General features: G+C 47.9%; 1 long non-coding RNA gene across 1 annotated transcript; it reads right to left on the reverse strand.

Annotated features, from left to right (window-relative positions):
- Positions 1-3,266: 3,266 nt before the first annotated feature.
- Positions 3,267-8,211, reverse strand: LOC116750471. Its single transcript, XR_004349032.1, has 3 exons — positions 8,145-8,211; positions 7,656-7,826; positions 3,267-3,660 (listed from the first exon to the last, which is right to left on the reverse strand). It is a non-coding gene; the product is annotated as an uncharacterized LOC116750471 (long non-coding RNA).
- Positions 8,212-16,251: the final 8,040 nt, after the last annotated feature.

The following is a 16,251-nucleotide window of genomic DNA, read 5'->3' on the forward strand; positions in this document are numbered from 1 at the left end:
CTCATTTGACATTAAGTGGATGCCCAAATTCTGATATCGTTTGTCATTTTATTTACAGACAGAACTTTAAAAATTCCTTTTTTAGGAATTCCCTGGCAGTCCAGTGGTTAGGACTCCGAGCGCTCACTGCCGAGGGCCCGGGTTCAATCCCCGGTCGGAGGACTAAAAATCCCACAAACCGTGGGGCATAGCCAAAAAACTAAAAAATTAAATAAAATTTTATTTTTTATGGTTTTCAAAAAGGTTTTAGATGTTTTCATAAAAATGAGTCTTTAGAGAATTAACATATAAAAAAGCTTCAAGGCAAAAATAAGTTACTCATTGGATATATAAACTATTAAAGATAAAATATATACTTTTTAAAATATGGGTTAATCATGCATGCCGAGTTTCAATAAATCAGCATGGAATTTAGAAGTCTGCCTTAAGATCGGGTCCTGGCATGGCCCTCAAGCACTCCTGTCTGTTTGCCATAATGTGCTCAGAGATCTATCCTGTGAGCCTCACACATAAAGAACACGTCATTTCATGTATTAAGGTGAAAAATGAGGCTGGTTTCTGAATTCTTCACCAAACACCCATTGCCACAAGAGAGCAGAGTAACACGTGTGGCCATCTGAGGGAAAGGAGGGGCGATGCAAGGTACTTAGGCCACGCTGGGTTATTATTCATGCACAGAGGTAACACAAGGAATGAGAGGGGCCAATCCCTCTTCCTCCTCCAGATGCCGTTCCCCCCTCCAGTTGGCAGAAGCTGCTGGCAAAGCAGAAATGCGGTTTGCAGTGTTTTCACCCACATCACAAAGCAAAGGGTTTGTGGGTTGGTTCAGCCCATAGAATTAAAGGTCTCCAAAGATGTCCACATCCTAATCACTGGAACTTGTGACTGTCACCTTAGGTGGCAAAAGGGACATTGCGGGTGGGATTAAGGCCCCTGAGACAGGGATGACCCTGGATTCCCCGGGGGGGCCCAGTGTCATCACAGGGTTCTTATAAGAGGGAGGCGGGAGGGTCAGAGGCAGAGAGAGACGGGAGATGCTGCGCTGCTGGCCGTGAGGATGCAGGAGGGGCCGCGAGCCAGGGATGCGGTGCCTCTAGAAGCTGGAAAAGGCGGGAACCTATGCTCCCCTGGAGCCTCCGGAAGGACCGGCCCTGCCCACACCTTGAATTTGGACTTCTGCCCTGCAGAACTGTGATAAGAATAAACCGGCTACGGGCTTCCCTGGTGGCGCAGTGGTTGGGACTCGGCGCTTTCACTGCCAAGGGCCTGGGTTCGATCCCTGGTGGGGGAACTGAGATCCCGCATGCAGCAGGGCACGGCCAAAAGGAAAAAAAGGGGGAGTTCCCAACCAACGTCCAGAGGAGAGAGTTCAGACGCAGCAGAACCAGAAGTCAGACTCCACTAGTGCCTGGTGGGTACCTGTCTGGCTTATAGCTCAGGGACAGACAGACGCTGGGCCCGCAGTAAATGCAGCACGGACCACCAGCACGCAGGTCGGCCGGGAATGCTTTCCCCATTTCTTGCTGAACTGCTGATTCTAACTTCTGGATCCGTGAGTATGACCTTCCCACTTGAGAAGCCGCTCCTGCTTCTTCGTGATCGATCTGCTCTAGGGTCATGCGATGGAGGGTCTATTACTGACTCTTCCTGGACAACCTCACAGGGCGGTCATGAGGGCTCATGAGTTCACGTGGGTCGTGGCCTCTGCTGCCCACAGAGCCAGAGAGCCTAGAAGCCACACCGAGCAATCTGTCTGACCAGGGAGACCCTCACCCCAAACCTGAGGTCCGTAGATACTGGTTCCTTGGTGCCATGAGTTGGAGTTCCACGTCACAAAGCACAGAGGGGTAAGGAGTGGGGTTTGCTACCTGCCCCAGACTCACCTGCTCCCTGAAATACTTGGGGAGAGCCGAGTTTGGGGAAGGGATGAAGGGGTGGGGGATGACAGATGCATGGTACCTGGCTGGCTAGGCTGCTGGCTGTCCTGAGAAGGAAAACTACCTGTGGAATTGGACAGTGACAGACCCGACCTCAGGAAAGTGGGTGTGCTGGATCCCCTGGCAGGTTTGGGCCATTCGGGCTAAAATGAGGGGATTTTTAATTAAAAAAAAAAAAAAGCAAGTACTGGTGATGGCTTTGGTCTTTTCCCTCTTCCAGGAGGAGCAAGGGCTCAGACATTCCCAACGAGGGTGGCGTGGAAGTGGACAAAACATATTCAGTGTCCCTGTTGCCTAGTCCTCCTAGCAGAAAAAAACAGCCTTTTTCCCCCAGTGGCTGCAGCTGCTACAACCTCCCCCAGGGCCCCCTGCATTCCAGCTGGCGGCTTTAATGTTAACTCTGCAATTGCTGAATCACTGAAAGCGTTGAGTGAATTTGCAAGGAAAAAAATGTCAATGGCTGTATATTGTATGGCTCTTAACATAGGATGCAAAATAAAAAATTAATGTGAAATGTTATTGGCTTACATTTATTAGATACAATAATATATTTATATTATAATAATTATAAACATTATAGTATTATAATCCATTATTCTGATTATTATAATAAATGATATAAATTATAATTTCATAACAGAGAGATCATTCCAATCAGGGAAAGGTGGGAAAAAAAGTCTTAGTGGGACACAACTTCTTTGCTTTTTGCAAAGCTCCGGGCTGAAACCTGACCGTGTCCGTGTGGGCTGTTTCAGTCAGGCTGACCTGAGAGCGGGTCCAGGCGCAAAAACCAGGACTTCGACTCAAGGACCAAAGCAGATCCAGGACACCTGACCAAGGTTTCTAACTATGAGAATCTCACGGATGCTGCGGGGACCATCTGGGAGACTTACAAATGTCCACGAGAAAGGGCTTGTTTCCCTAGGGGACCTGAAACCAAACTGTGGATCAGCCCTGTTTTTCTGATGTGGAGAATAATTATGCTCAGTGAAATAAGCCAGACACAGAAGGACAAATACTGTCTGATTCCAACTCACAAGAGGTCCCTAGAGGAGTCACATCCACAGAGACAGGAAGTAGATGGTGGGGGCCAGGGGCTGGGGGAGGGGCTGGGTGTTTCATGGGGACAGAGTTTCAGTTTGGGAGGATGAGAAAGTTCTGGAGAAGGATGGTGGGGATGGCTGCACGACAGTGTGAATGTACTTAAAGCCACTGAGCTGTGCACTTAAAAATGGTTAAAATGGTAAACTTTATATGTATTTAACCACAATAAAAATTTTTTTGAAAGAGGAAAAATGGTTAAGATGATAAATTTAATGTTATGTGTATTTCACCACAATTTTTAAAAATATAAATGTTTTAAGAGGACGGCACCTTGCCGGGGGGGGGGGCCCTCCCTGCCCTATGGGGGAAACTGCAGGGTCTTCAGGTGGTACAGAGACGTTCCAGGCCCTGGGAAGGAAGCACAGCCCTCCTCTGGGGATACAGTGCACCTCTCCCTACACTTAGGAGGAGCCTGAGTGCCTGGACCTAGACACTCATGGTGAATTCTCCCACCTTTCCCACAAAGCAAGGGCACTCCGCTTCTGACAGGTGTGTTCCCTCTGGACATACTGGGTGCCTTTCGGGGGAAGAGGAAACCCCACTGGGGCCAGGGGAGCAGGCACCCAGCAGCCATCCTCTCCACCCTCCTGGGCAAAAGCAGCTTCCCGGGCAGGAAGGGCTGCAGGAGAGGAAAGGCAGAGTGAAGACCAGACCCAGCCTGTCCCCAGACCCCAGAATCCCCTCCACCACTTGAGATGACCCCTGCCACAGAGGATGGTCATGGAAGCCAGGACAGGTCAGGGGCCTTAATGGCTCCATTTTCTGGATGAAGATACAGAAGGTCTTGGAAGCACACAAGTTCTACTGTGAAGCGCTCTGTATAAGCATCCCAGGGCAGCTGTAACAAATGACCACACACTAGGGGGCTTAAAACCTCAGAAATTTATTTTCTCTCAGTTCTGGAGGCCGGAAGCCTGAGATGCAGGTGTGGCAGAGCCGTGCCCCCTCTGAAGGCTCCAGGGCAGGGTCCTTCCTGCCTCTTCCATCTTCTGGGGGCTCCAGGCATCCTTGACTTGTGGCCCCATCACTCCAGTCTCTGCCTCCCCTTCTCTCTGTCTCTGTGCATCTCTCTCCTCTTCTTATAAGGACACCAGCCACTGGCTTAGGGACCCCACCCCCACCCCACTCCAGGATGACCTCATCTTAACTAATGACATCTACAAAGACTGTTTCCAAAAAAGGTCACATTCTGAGTTTCTGGGTGGACGTGAATTTGGGGGCGCGGGACACAATTCAAACCAGTAGGACCTCCCAGGCCCACGTTTTGGAAGGCTCAGTTCAGAACCCCCATCCCCAGGCTCTGCATTAATCAGATTCACCTCTCCCTCCCCACAGACGAATCCCTCCCCGCCCTCCTTTCTTAGGCCAAACTGCCCAAACTGCTCCATGCTGTAGCAGGAAGGATCTAGATGGGCCTGCCCCGCCTTATGAGAAACAGGAGCACGTGGCCCTGAACGCCTGCGGGGAATTCTGAGCTCCCCACATACCCAGGGGACCCCCTGCCTTCCAGTGGGAGAGCTCCAGGTGGATCTGGGCTGTGCTGATTCTGGAATTCTCCACAGTGACAGGACTCTGTCCTTGACCAAACGTTAGGCCCCTCTGATCCCTCGTCCCAACTAGGCTTCGACCTTTGGGCTCCCGAGTTTGTCTCTGCATTGTACAGTTTTGGCAAAAACCCTGCTAAGTGACTTCAGCGAAAACCCCTGCCCTCTGTTTCTATAGTTATATGAGCTGCCACCGAGGGGGCAGCTGGGCGGTGGCTACATGGGACTCTGCCCTGTCTTTGCAACTTCTTATGAGTCCGTAATATGTTTAAAATTTAAAGTTTTAAAAAATAGTAGTCTCCCCCCCCAAAAAAAAGAATTTCATGGGAAACGTTGATTAGGGAAAAAATGCCTAAAAAGGGGGTGATAATTTTTTTAAAAGGCTAAGAACACTGCCCAAGGGGAAGCTGTGTGAAGGTACATGGGAACTCTCCGTACCACCCTGGCAATAGACACTTCCAAAAAAAAAAAAAGAAGGGAATTCCCTGGTGGTCCAGTGGTTAGGACTCCGTGCTCTAACTGCGAGGGCCTGAGTTTGATCCCTGGTTAGGGAACTAGGATCCCACAAGCCTTAGGGCGAGACCAAAAACAAAAAAAAAAGAATTGACACTTCTCTAAAGACGACATACAAATGGCTAATAAGCACATGAAAAGATGCTCATGGTCACCAGCCATCACGGAAATGCAAATCAAACTCACATTGAGATAGCACCTCATCTCCCCAACAGGATGGTTAGGATCAAAAAGACAGACAAGGGCTTCCCTGGTGGCGCAGTGGTTGAGAGTCCACCTGCCGATGTAGGGGACACGGGTTCGTGCCCCGGTCCGGGAGGATCCCACATGCCGCGGAGCGGCTGGGCCCATGAGCCATGGCCGCTGAGCCTGTGCTCCGCAACGGGAGAGGCCACAACAGTGAGAGGCCCGCGTACCGCAAAAAAAAAAAAAAAAAAAAAGACAGACAAATAAAGCAACTAGACTCCAATAAAAATAAATAAATAAATAAGAGAAGTGTTAATAAGAAAATGTAAAGAGCTCACGCACAGAGAAGTAAAACTGCACTATAATAAAATTTTAATAGCACATTACCCCTTTGTCTAAAACAACAACAACAAAAAGCCCCAAAAGACAGACAATAATGAGTGTTGCCAAGGGCACCCTCACCCATTGCTAGTGAGAATGTAAAATGGTGCAGCCACTGTGAAAAACAGTCTGGCAGTTCCTCAAATGGTTAGAGTTGCCATAAGACCCAGTTCCACTCCTAGGTATCTACTCAAAAGAAAAGAAAAAAAAAACATATCCACACAAAAACCTGTACACCCACGTTCACAGCAGCATAACCCACAACAGGTGAAAGGTGGAAACAACCCAAATGTCCATCAAGTGAGGAATGGATAATCCCCATAAGGCACATCCACACAATGAAAGATTATTCGGCCATAAGGAGAGAAGCCCTGACACTCGCTACAATGTGGATGGACCTTGAGAACACGACGCTCTGTGAGAGAAGCCAGACCCAGAAGGACACACAGTGTGTGATTCCATCAATGGGAAATGTCCAGAACAAGCCAATCCACAGACACAGAGAGTGGGTTCCTGGTTGTCAGGGGCTGGGGAGGGGGAGGGGAATGACTGTTGATGGGGACGGGGTTTCTTTTTGGGGTGATGGAATGCTCCAGAGTTAGACATAATCTAACTATACACACACACACACACACACACACGTGTAAATATACAGCAAAAAGCCAGCAAGGATAGACACCAAACGATATCACGGTTACCTCCAGCAAGGACCTGGAATTATGAAAAGTATCAAGGAAAACGTGATGTGCAGTCAGCTTCTCGAAATAAAATCGAGATAAAATAGAAAAGTTTAAAAATCTAAAAATGACGGCGGCTTTTGCTAAGCTTCCAAGGGACCAGAGGGGATTTGAGGCAAATTCTCTTCCCGAGAGCTGGCTCTGACTCATTCCACGTGGGTGCTGGGAACTGTGGGCGCACAATGCTGCGCCGAGCCATGCCCCCAAACTGCACCAGATGCACCTCGAGGACACAGAATACTTTACCCAGGGGGAACATCTGCTGCTAAGACTGTCACACGCTGAATCACGTCCCCTAAAAGATACGTTCCAGTCCTGACCCTATTACTACTGGAACTTATTTGCAAACAGGCTGCTTGCAGATGTAATTAGTTAAGATGAGGTCATACTGGGGCAGAGAGTGTCCTAATGCGATATATGACTGGTGTCCTTAAAAGAAAGACAGACACCCAGGGAGAAGACCATGTGACTACAGAGGCAGAGACTGGACTGATGCATGACGGCCACCACCAGAGGCTGGAAGAGGCAGGAAGGACCCTCCCCTGGAGCCTTCAGAGGGAGCAGAGCCCTGTGACACCCTGATCTCTCTGCTCTTGGGACTTTAAATTGTAGCTGATGGCAATGGGTCCAGGACCCCCGTCCTTTTCTAGGTCTTCCAGACCAATCCTCTCCCACCCTTGGGTGGTTCGCAGGACCCTCCCTCCCTCGTGGTTGATGTCAGTGATCCCGTTGGACCCTCATTCACCCAGGCCTGTGGCACCTGGTTCAGGGTCTTCCCTTTCAGTTTTCAAACCACTGAAACTCATCCTTTCTCCACAAGAAAGGGCTGATGAGGACTTCCTGGCAGGGAAAAGTGCAATCAACCCCAGGGAAGGGGAGAGGTCGGTGAGCTTGTTGCTGGGACACTGGCAGAATGGTCAGCTCATTCCTGAGCAGGTGTGTCAGGAATCAATGGAGTGGACTCTTGATACCTTATCACTAGAATCACAGTGCTAAGGTGTAAGACCCCTTGGCACGGGCGACCTGGGTCTGGATTGTTCTCTGAGGGTCCATCCTGGGCGCTGTAGGGTGTTGAGCAGCATCCCAGGCCCCCACCCACTCAATGTCAGGAGACCCCCCAGTCATGATAACCACAGATGTCCCCAGACACCGCCCCGTGTCCGCCGGGGGGCAGAACCACCCCAGGTGAGGACCCCTGGGTTAGCCCAAGTGCCCAATAAGTCTACACCCTGGATTCCGGGCGTTCGGTTTACCTCGTTTCCCTGTAACGACCGGCCTCTGGAAACTCCGTTTACTTCACGACAGTTTGCCCCATGGACCTGTCATCCAGGGGCACTTCCACAGGGTAGGGCTCGGACTTTGCCATTCTGGGTGCTGGGCGGCCTCGGGCAAGCTGCTCGACCTCTCTGCCTCTCTTTTGCCGCCTGCAGAGTGACGGGTGGAGCAAACCCAAGGCGAACACCCCAGGCCACCCCTCCCGCCCGGGACCCCGCCCCAGACCCCGTCCAAACCCCCGCCCGCCTAACTACCCGCACAGGAGCGGGGGCCAGGCTCGGGGTCCGCATCCCAGCGCGGCTGCGCGGCCCGGACAAACGCTGCCCGGGTGCTGCGGCCCCAGGTGTGGGGGAGCGCTCCGCCGCCGCCGGGTCCCACCGCGGCGGAGGCCTTCGGTGCAGCGCGTCCCGGATACCCGTCAGTACCCCATCCGCCCGCGCCCCCCGTTGGCGCCCCAGTTAACTCACTCCGCTGCCGCCGCCCCCGGACGCGCGCCCAGGACGGACCCGGCAGTGCGCCTGCGCGCCACGAGGCCGTGAACTACAAGTCCCAGAAGGCTCCGGGCGCGACCCAGGGTCCCCGTCCCTCCGGGGGCAGCGAGTTGAGTCACAGCGCTCTCCGAGGGCGGGCGGTGTCTCCGCAGGACTGAGATGCCTCCTGCAGCTGAGCACTTCCTCCGGTCCCAGGCGCACACGCGCGCTCCCTGAGAAGTTCAGGCACCTGAGTGTAGTGGAATAACTGAGGACATGGAAAGGAGACGTGACCCATGAGCTCCCCCCACCCCCAGCAAACTGGGGGACGGCGAATAAGCCAGAACTGCAAACAGTCCTGATTGCTTTGAGCGCCCCCGACAAACCGGGGACCTGCGAATAAGCATTGAGTGCTTGGGGCACTGATCCATGAGATGTCCTCAGTATAATCAGAATGGTGGGAACACAAGGCAATGTCCTTGTGCTACTTCAGTATAATCAGAATGGTGGGAACACAAGGCAATGTCCTTGTGCTGCTTTTGCGCTCAAGGACGAAGCACGGCATGTTTTCAAGAAAGCCCATTATTGCTTGTATAATCAATAAAAGCATATGTTGCTGCTTTGGCACTTCTGGAATGTTAAGAAAACAAGTCTTAAAATGTAAACATAGATAATGCTTAAATAAAGGCTACCATAGCAGGACAGACGGCGCTGTTTTGCCTGAGCCAGCGGCAGCCTTCTACTGCTGTGTTTCGGCACAATTCGTCTCGTGTGATGAGCTTACTTTCGGCCCTGTCCTAAGAAAAACTACAACACATGAGCGGCCTTTTCTTAAATAAGGGAGGAAATACGGTATATTCAGCGCCACGCCCAAAACATAGCTTTGCCAATAAAACAATAATAATAACCAGTATTATTTATTAACACATTAATAAGTGTATAGTCCATTATATACCTAGTAAAATTGTTTTAATGATAATGTGTATTTATTAGTAATATTAATACATTGATTTACGTTAATAATATTCTGTTAAATAATAAAACTACCATAATTAATATAGTATAGGTTGGTAATATATTCTTAAAACAATATAATATATAATTAAATTATATATTATATAATATAGTAAATGTTATCATCCACTGATAAAGCAATAGCTATTTATTAATAAATTATATAAATATTTTTATGTATTTAAATTATTATTATTGTTACTATTGGACCAAGCCATAATGTGTTATCTCTCTTCCCTGATACTACTTCTCTCACTCTTTTTCTCTCTATATGATGCTGTCTCTGCAATATCCCAAGTCCTCCCCTCTACAGCATGTTTTTATTGTTTTATTTGGCTGCATTGGTTCTTCGTTGCTGCGCGCGGGCTTTCTCTAGTTGCAGTGAGCGGGGGCTACTCTTCGTTGCGATGGCTTCTCTTGTTGCAGAGTACGGGCCCTAGAGCGCGCAGGCTTCAGTAGTTGTGGCTAGCCGGCTCTAGAGTGCAGGCTCCGTAGTTGTGGTGCACGGGCTTAGTTGCTCTGCAGCATGTGGGGTCTTCCCAGACCAGGGCTCGAACCCATGTCCCCTGCTTTGGCAGGCGGATTCTTAACCACTGCGCCACCAGGGAAGTCCCTACAGCATGTTTTATGTTAGAGAAGAAATGAAGTCCCCAGAAAGTGCAGAGAAGTTGACAATGCTTCCTCCGTTACAACTGATGACCACTAGCACTTGATGGTATTTATGTGCTATATAATTATAAACGTTCTGATTGTGACTTTGCCGTATGATCAACAGGTTCTTGGGCAAAATGGATTAGGATCCTTTCTCTAAAGTTACATTTTACTTGTTTCAAGCTTTGGTTTAGATAGAATAAACATCAGGTTAGAAGACTCTGATGTTTGTATGAATTTGTGTGACATATGGCCCAAGCCAACTCAATAATAAACATGATGTGTGTGACAGATTGAATGTCTGTGACCGCACAACATTTGTAAGTTGAAATCAAATCCCCAATGTGATAAGTTAGGAGGCAGGGCCTTTGGGAGGCGATTAGGTCATGAGGGTAGAGCCCTCACTAGTGAGATTAACGCCTTTATAAAGGGACCCCAGAAATCTCCCTCTTCCCTTCCACCACGTGAGGACACAGGAGAAGTCAGCTGTTTGAAACCTGGAGGAGGTTCCTCATCAGAACTTGACCATGGTGGCACCCTGACCTCAGACTTCCAGCCTCCAGAACTGTGAAAAGCAAATTGGTGGTTAAGCCACCCAGTCCATGGTAATTGTTAGAGCATCCCCAATGGTCTAAGACGATGTGTTGAACAATTTTCCAACCCAGCTTTTTCAGACTGACTTTACTGGTATAAATACCTCAGTTAGGGCTTCCCTGGTGGCGCAGTGGTTGGGAGTCCGCCTGCCGATGCGGGGAACGCGGGTTCGTGCCCCGGTCTGGGAGGATCCCGCGTGCCGCGGAGCGGCTGGGCCCGTGAGCCATGGCCGCTGAGCCTGCGCGTCCGGAGCCTGTGCTCCGCGACGGGAGAGGCCGCAGCGGTGAGAGGCCCGCGTACCGCAAAAAGAAAAAAAAAAAACCTCAATTAAAAGTCTTAGTCTTATTTCATGACACGGAAGATATGCTGCTCAGATTCCTCCTTGAGGACTGAAGGACCTATTCCTCCTGCAGCTGGGAATGCTGCTGACCAATGGTCCTCAGCTCTCAGCCTTGCTTAATCAAAAATCATAGCAGTGGGGCTTCCCTGGTGGCGCAGTGGTTGAGAGTCTGCCTGCCGATGCAGCGGACACGGGTTCGTGCCTCGGTCCAAGGAAGATCCCACATGTTGCGGAGCGGCTGGGCCCGTGAGCCATGGCCGCTGAGCCTGCGCGTCCGGAGCCTGTGCTCCGCAACGGGAGAGGCCACAACAGTGAGAGGCCCGTGTACCGCAAAAAAAAAAAACAAAAACGGAAATTAGAAAGTACTTTGAACTCAATGAAATATCATTCTAAATGCAAAGATTAAGAGCCACTATCATTCTCCTTGTGATCCTGCTGCTAATAAGACATTTTTATTGTCAGAACTTCTCTTGTTCTGATTCCCCACTCTGTGTGCAGCTAGGGCTGTGGTCCTGGGTTCATGAAAACCCCTCAGGAGGGGAAGCCTGTCTGCTGTGTTGATTGCACCACTTACCCACATGGGGAGCTTTCCAGTCAAACTTGCTTTGTAAGATTTGACTTTCTCCAAACACAGGAAGGTTAATCCCAAATTTATGCCCAGCCGCCAGTATAACGTATACAATACGCTTTCACTCACTGAGAATCTCCTCAGTCACGTGAGCTATTTTAAAGAAACTTTTGCTGTCTAGTCCTCACAACAGCCCCATGGGGTGAGTCCTATCATGACCAGCATTTTACTCGAAGAATTGGAAGTACGTCTAAAAGCAAAGCCTTGGTAAGCGGCAGAGTGCAGAATTCATTCTGAGTCTATAGAATTCAAAATCTCCTCTTTCAACAACTATAGTCTAATGAATGAAGCATGGCAAATACACAAATTCTTTCACCACCGTGCAAAAGGCTGGATGAGAAGAAGCTTGCACAAGAAACTTGAACATGACAGTCTTCAAAGATCTGGGAACGATTCCCAAAGGAGATGTAGTTTGAGCTGAGTTTTTGAAGCCAAGTAGAAAACTTTTGCTCCACCAGACCTACCGTACACGTGTTTCTGCCCCACCCTCTACCGTGGGAAACTGACTTCTACGGATCACACCAACCAAGGTCATTTGCCTCCTGACTTCCAGTTGGCTTTGACCAACCGGGAGCGGCAGCACAAGATCGGCAGGGAGGGGAAATAATTAAGAGATATGTCTTCCTGTCTCCCTCCATGCTGGGTCATGGTTTGGCCATGGCTCTTGGTCTAGTGAAAGCTTCAGCTGCTGTCATGTTGAGCTCTTGCTGGGTTCCATGATTTAGTCCCTTTTTCCCCTTCAGGTCAAAGGTAGTAACCGCTCCCACTCTTGCCCACTGCAGAATGCCACAGAATCCTTTGTTGGCTTTCTTTAACTGTATCCACGTACTTGCACATAGTCTTTTCAGGGAACGTTCTTCCATCACTCTCTTGAAGGGTGCCATCTGTTTTCTAGTGACACCCTTATGAACAGAGAGGGAGACTCGAGTCAGAGAAGAACATGTGCCAGGGCACAGGGGAGGGAATGAGCCGGGAGCATTTCAAGCTTGGAGGATTTCAAGTAGATAAAATGCATCTCCTGCTATAGGCTAAAGAGTGTGAATGCTACCCAGAAGCACATAGGATCAATTTTAAACAATTGCATCATCAGATCTGCATGCTTAAGCAGTCACTTCATGAGCGGTGCACTCGTAGGAGGGAATTAGAACTGAAGACTGGAAATTCATTGCAAGTGAAGGGGAGGGATACAGTGACTATCCTTGTACACGCATTTTTGCACACTTGGGCCAATAGTGTATAAACCACATTTTGGAAAGACAAATAACATATGACATCACTTATATGTGGAATCTTAAAAAAGGGTACAAATGAACTTATCTACAAAACAGAACTAGAGTCACAGATGTAGAAAACAAACTTATGGTTACCAGGGGCTAAGGGGGGAGGGATAAATTGAGAGATTGGGATTGACATAGACACACTACTATGTATGAAATAGATACTAATAAGGACCTACTGTATGGCACAGGGAAGTCTGCTCAGTATCTTGTAATCTATAATGGAAAAGAATCTTAAGAGTGGATATATGTATAACTGATTCACTTTGCTGTACACCTGAAACTAATACAATATTGTAAATCAACTGTACACCAATAAAAAGTTTTTAAAAAAACACATTTTGATTTTCTGTAGGATAAATGCCTAGAAATGCAATTGCTGAGTCATTTGCATATGTACATACTCATCATTTTAAGGCCCTATGATACATTTTACCAAATTGCTTTCTCAAATGCTTGTACCTATTTACCAAAAACCTTATCCCTTTACCACTAGGGTTTGCAATCGTAAACAGCTTTTGCTAATAAAATGGTATGCCGTCATTTTATTGCACTTTCCTGGATTATTAGTGAGGCTGAATATCTTTTCCTATATTTATTAGCTAAATTCCCCAACCGATGCTTCATATTTTATCAGAGTATTGTCATCTTCTTGTTGATTTTAACCACTCTTTATAAATATCATCCTCCCTACTATATAAGCTGAAAATATTGTTTCATTTTATTCTTTTACCTGTGTATGGTGACATTTGCCAAATTAAAGTTTTGAATTTTTATGTAGTTGGCAATGAAAATTCAATTAACAATCAAGTTAAGAAGACAAAAGAATTTAATTCGAGCCAAACTAAGGATTATAACCCAGGAGACAGACTCTCAGAAGCTCTGAGGACTGTTCCACCTGTTAAAGTTGAAGGCACGGTCACATAACGTTTTCAAGACAAAAGATTGTACATCAAAATGACATAATGACGTTTTATACAAAGTTCACCAAAGACACATAGTCTAGGTAAGCACATACAAAGCGAGTAGTAAGTCATCATGACCTTCTACAAAGCTGGGAAAGAACACTATTCTTTTAAAAAGTTACATTGAGAGTGTCAGAAGCAAGAAAAAAATTGATCTTTAAGGCTGAGCAGGCGTTTCCATCTTTGAGGAGGTCTGGTTCATGTATAATGCAGATGGAAGGGAGGGAGGAGGCCCAAATGGACACAGAGAGAATTTTATGTTTTCTCATCCTGCCTTAAAATATAAATTTTATTTCATCATACTTAAAGAACAAACTAGTGATTCCAAATTTGGGCAAATGTAAAATTATGCAGTGATTCAAAGTTAATTGAATATGTTGAATTTTTAAATCAAAGGTGATGTGCAGAGATTCACTGAAGGAATCCAATGCCCTCTGCCTAAGAAACATATGGTTTTGGTAATGACCATATCAATTGTCTTTTCATCCTTTCATTCAGCAGATAAATAGGGTTCCAAGCAGCTTTTAGCAAACGTGATTTCTTCTAACCCTCTCTGGATGCGTCATTCTGGGTCAATTCCTTTCGGTGACTGATAAAATATTCAATAGTGTTGGGTTGTAGTTTGCAGCTATGAGAAACACAATGCCCAACTCAAACTACCCTTTTAAGGAGGAAATTCATTATATCCCTTAACAGGATATGGAGAGAGCCATGGTCCTGGGGTTAATTATTTCAAGTGCTCATCGGGACTTCCCTGGCTGTCCAGTGGTTAGGACTCCACCCTTCCACTTCAGGGGGCGAGGGTTTGATCCCTGCTCGGGGAACTAAGATCCCATAAGACAAGCAGCACGGCCAGAAAAAAAAAAATTAAGTGCTCATCAACATCATCCATGAGACAAGTTCACCCTATCGCCCATTTCAGTGACTTGGTGAGGTCACCCATGGGGGACCCACCACCCACCAAAGTGGGTCCTATCATCAGGGACCTCTTCAACACATTGGGTTTGAGACACAGGCATTATAGGCAGATCCACATTACAACACAGGGGAAGCAGGGCACAGGGAGAGACAAAGCAGCATTCCCTCCGAGCCGTGGTTCCACCCGGTATCTGCAGAGACAGCCTTCAAGCCTGAGGTTTCATCTGCCGCCTTTTTTTCCAGTAATGCGCTGTCCACTACAGCCGGCCCTGTTGAGTCTTGAAATGTGGCTATTCCAGGGACTTCCTTGGCAGTCTGGTGGTTAAGACTCTGCACTCCTAATGCAGGAGGTGTGGGTTTGATCCCTGGTCATGGAACTAAGATCACCGCATGACGCACAGCACAGCCAAAAAAAAATGTGGCTATTCCGTGCTGAGCTATGCTGTGAGTGTTATAAAATAGATACCAGATTCTGAGGCCTTTGTTCAGGAACAAAAAAGAATACAAAATATCTCATTACCACAAGTAAGGAGCCCACCTCCTGCAACTAAGACCCAGCACAACTAACTAACTAACTAAATATTTTTAAAAATCTCATTAGTAGCTTTTTAATATGATTTTTATTTATTTATTTATTATTTATTTTTGGTTGCATTAGGTCTTTGTTGCTGGTACACGGGCTTTCCCTAGTTGCGGTGAGCAGGGGCTACTCTTTTTTTTTAATTAATTTATTTATTTTTGGCTGCGTTGGGTCTTCGTTGCTGCACACAGGCTTTCTCTAGTTGTGAGCGGGGGCTACTCCTCGTTGCAGAGCATGGGCTTCTCATTGCAGTGGCTTCTCTTGTGGAGCATGGGCTCTAGGCATGCGGGCTTCAGTAGTTGTGGCACACGGGCTCAGCAGTTGTGGCTCATGGGCTCTAGAGCGCAGGCTCAGTAGTTGTGGCGCACGGACTTAGTTGCTCCACGGCATGTGGGATCTTCCTGGGCCAGGGCTTGAACCCGCATCCCCTGCATTGGCAGGCGGGTTCTTAACCACTGCACCACCAGGGAAGCCCCCAATAGCTTTTTATAGTGATGACACATTGAAATGATGTTTGGGATATGCTGGGTTCAATAAAATACATTGTTAACGTTGATGTCACCTGTTTCCATCCACTTGGCTACTAGATTTAGACTGACACATAGTCCATGTTGTATTTCTCTGGCACTGGTCCAGGAGACCAAGACACCTGTCTTACATCGTAGGATGACTTTCATCCAGGTACCTTGTGGATGCGCCTAGAAGGGCGACCTGTGGTGAGGCCTTGACACCTGCTGGACACATCCAGTACTGCAGCCTGCCTCCTCAGTTCACTGATTTTGCAAATATTCATTGAGTAACCCCTACGCATTGACAACAGGCTCAGTGCCAGGGGGGATGCAGCACTGAACACACTAAGACCACATATGAGGTGAGGTAGGTGGGGCTGGAGGTTCACAGGATACAGGTAAATGCATGAGTGAATGTCATAGGTTCAGGGGTGATACGTGTGTGGAGGGATAGAAAGGAGAATACGGGACCTACAGAGAGAAGAGCTGCACCTGTAGCCAGGGATGTCTGGGAAGATCTATCTGAGGATTTGACATCTGAGTGGGGGCATGAAGAAAGGGAGGGAGGGGACCATGAACACGCATGTGCAAAGGAAAGCAGGTGCAAATGTTCCCTGGGGTATTTCCA

The sequence above is a fragment of the Phocoena sinus genome, chromosome 3 (genome assembly GCF_008692025.1).
Source record: "Phocoena sinus isolate mPhoSin1 chromosome 3, mPhoSin1.pri, whole genome shotgun sequence".
Taxonomy (NCBI): Eukaryota; Metazoa; Chordata; class Mammalia; order Artiodactyla; family Phocoenidae; genus Phocoena; species Phocoena sinus.